Source organism: Colobus angolensis, unplaced genomic scaffold (genome assembly GCF_000951035.1).
Source record: "Colobus angolensis palliatus isolate OR3802 unplaced genomic scaffold, Cang.pa_1.0 Scaffold50, whole genome shotgun sequence".
Classification (NCBI taxonomy): domain Eukaryota; kingdom Metazoa; phylum Chordata; class Mammalia; order Primates; family Cercopithecidae; genus Colobus; species Colobus angolensis.
In genome coordinates this window covers 3,432,502-3,435,983 of record NW_012118488.1, presented here as the reverse complement: position 1 = coordinate 3,435,983, position 3,482 = coordinate 3,432,502, and the positions used below count along the sequence as shown (strand labels likewise).

The 3,482-nt window shown below is 46.3% G+C and overlaps 1 pseudogene; it reads left to right on the top strand.

The window, feature by feature from the left end:
* The window catches only part of LOC105524658, a 10,847-nt pseudogene extending 9,106 nt beyond the window's left edge, over positions 1-1,741 (top strand).
* The last annotated feature ends 1,741 nt before the right edge of the window (positions 1,742-3,482 follow it).

Genomic DNA, 3,482 nt, shown 5'->3' with positions numbered 1-3,482 from the left:
CCACTGCACTCCAGCCTGGGCGACAGAGCAAGACTCCGTCTCAAAAAAAAAAAAAAAAAAAGAATGAGCTTTCTGTCTCTGGCAAGCAATCACTTCTTTCCTTTGTTGCCTCTACCAAGCTCTTATGTGCAGTGCCACTTCCCTCTTCCATGTCCTACCTTTCCGCTGCTCAAGGTTCTCTTCAACACTTACTTTCTTTAGGATTCCTCTCCTGTCTAGCTCCACCCTCATTGAAACCAAAACAGCACAGAATTGAAGAAGAGGCTTTCAGATCATCAGGAGCACCCCTGCCTTTGGGCAAGAAGGGTGAGGAGGTTTGCACGATGTCCCATGGGGTATAAGTAGCAAAGCCAGGGTTGGAATGTAGGTCCCCAAACTCTCCATCGAGTGCTGTTCCTATCCCATCTCTCAGCTTCAAATGCTCCAATATTTGGGGCACCCTGGCATATAAATCCTTCCTTTGCATCCACAGATGGGAGGCAGCATGTGTCCTGTCCATTCCCTTCATACACGCAGTTTCATCCCCAGCTAGACTGGAAAAGTGGGGAGATGGAGACAATGTCTTCTCTTTTGAAAGTCCCTTCATGGGCTGGGCGCGGTGGCTCATGCCTGTAATCCCAGCACTTTGGGAGGTTGAGGCGGGCAAATCACCTGAGGTCAGGTGTTTGAGACCAGCCTAATATGTTGAAACCCCGCTTCTACTAAAAATACAAAAAATTAGCCAGGTGTGATGGTGCATGCCTGTAATACCAGCTAGTCGAGAGGCTAAGGCAGGAGAATCGCTTGAGCCAGGGAGATGGAGGCTGCAGTGAGCCCAGAGCGTACCATTGCACTCCAGCTTGGGCAACAAGACCGAAACTCTGTCTCAAAAAAAAAAAATCCCTTCATCTTCATGCCAGCAAACTACAGCAATGCTTGCTGACACTGTGAAACTGTGCTGGGCTGAACTTCCCAGGGTTCTCACTCCAGAAGGCAGTTTAGTGCAACTAGTGCAGGTTCCAGAACTAGAAAGATGTGCGTTTGGGCCAGGTGCGATGGCTTATGCCTGCAATCTCAACATTTTGGGAGGCCAAAGCAGTAGGATCATTTGAAGTCAAGAGTTTGAGACCAGCCTGGGCAGCACAGCAAGACCTTATCTCTACAAAAAAAAATCAAAAAATAAAAATTAGCCAGGTGTGGTCATGCATACCTGTAGTCCCAGCTACTCGGGAGGCTGAGGCAGGAGAATCGCTTGAACCCAGGAGGCGGAGGTTGTAGTGAGCTGAGATCGTACCACTGCACTCCAGACTGGCCACAGAGTGAGACTCCATCTCAAAAAAAAAAGAAAAAAAGAAAACATGGAGTTGTTCCTTTGGCCACATACATGCAAATCTACAAGAAAGGTGATATTGTAGACATCAAGGGAATGGGTGCTGTTCAAAAAGGAATTCCCCACAAACCTTTCCATGGCAAAACTCAAAGTCTACAGTGTTACCCAGCAAGCTGTTGGCATTGTTGGAAACAAGCGCAAGATTCTTGTCAAGAGAATTAATGTCCTTATTGAGCACATTAAGCACTCTGAGAGCTGCAATCGCTTCCTGAAGCATATGAAAGTAAATGATCAGAAAAAAGATGCCAAAGAGAAAAGTATCTGGGTTCAGCTGAAGCGCCAGCCTGCTCTGCCCAGAGAAGAACGCTTTGTGAAAACCAAGGGAAAGGCGTCTGAACTGCTGGACCTGTTCCCTATGAATTCATGGCATAATAGGCACAAAATAAATAAATAAAAGACTTCTGGACCATTAAAAAAAAACAGAGCTGGAAGTTGAGACTCTGAGTTCTCCTCTCATGCCATGGGGTCAAGTTATCTCCAGCTACTCCAAATCAGGGTTTTCAGGGTCTAACTGGTCAACCCAACCACCAAGCCACCTCCCTCCCCAAGACCAATTCCTCAGAATGATATATATCTTGCTTCCTATGGGCGTCCACGTGCAGACTCTCCCCTCCCTGCCGCCTACTCACAGCCCACTCTCTCCTGCTTCTGTCTGGAACACCATGCTTCTCTTCCCTCCTCTAATTCCTGTCCCTGTCCCTGGGAAGCTCAGCTTGAAATCCCCCTGCTCCAGGAATTCACCTCTGGCTGACCTCTTCCAAGCCTTCCTTGTATATAAAATCTCCCTTAATAAAAGAGGCATTGGCTCTGGAGTTCTGGTAATACCAGGGTAGAGAATTTAACAAAATAGAGCGATAAGGCCTGCCCGGCCAGTAGGGAGTGAGGTGCCTCGGTAAGGCCGAGATGCACATAGTCGAGAGAGAGAATGGGTGGAAATGTACTGGGGAAACCAGTTTATAGCTAGGGGCAGGGGAAGGAGGGGTGGCTCTCTAGCACCCTCTAATCAAGCCACTTCAGAAGAGAAAATAAAGCTGAAAGGGTAAGGCTACTTTGAGGGAACTTAAAGCTGTTGCCATCCTTGGAGACCGGGACAACCCACTTGGATTAGCCAGAAAAGCTATAATCAAAGGCTTGGACCATCTAAGTTTGGCTGAAAGAGGTGCAAACACTTTGGTCAGGCGTTGGCAAACTATAACCTGTGGGCCAAATACAGCCTTTCACTTGTTTCTGTATAGCTCATGAACTAAGAATGATGTTTACACTTTTTTTTCCTTTCTGACGTTTAACTTGAATTTTTACACTTTTAAGTGCTTAGAAAAAAGTCAAAAGAAGAATATTTTGTGACACATGAAGGCCAGGCATGGTCACTCACGCCTGTAATTCCCACACTTTGGGAGGCTGAGATGGGAGGATTGCTTCAGGCCAAGAGTCTGAGACAAGCCTGGGCAACATAGTGAGACCCCCATCTCTTAAAAAAAAAAATCAAAAGATAAAAAATCAGGCACAGGGATGCGTGCCTGTAGTCCTAGCTACTCAGGAGGCTGAGGCAGGAGAATCACTTGAATCTAGGAGTTTAAGGTTTTACTGAGCTATGATCAAGACACTGCACTCCAGTCTGGGTGACAGAGGAGACCCTGTCTCTAAAAAAATAACAGGGGCTAGTATGGTGGCTCACGCCTGTAATCCTAACACTTTGGGAGGCAGAGGCAGGTGAATCACCTGAGTCCAGGAGTTCAAGACCAGCCTGGACATAGCGAAGTCTCATCTCATTTTAAAAAATAAATATAAATATTGTATAACATATGACAATGTGAAATTCTTACTTCAGTCCATAAGTAAAATTTTTTTGGAACATCGCTATGCTTCTCAGCACTACAACAGCAGAGCTGAATAGTTGCAACAGAAACCATATGGCTTGTATAGCCTAAAATATTTGCTACCTGTCCCTTTATGGAGGAAGTTTGCTGACCCGTGGCTGGGCATGGTGGCTCATGTGTGTAATCCCAGCACTTTGGGAGGCCGAAGCGGATGGATCACCTGAGGTTAGGAGTTCGAGATCAGCCTCGCCAACATAGTGAGACTCCATCTCTACTAAAAATACAAAAAAAAAAAA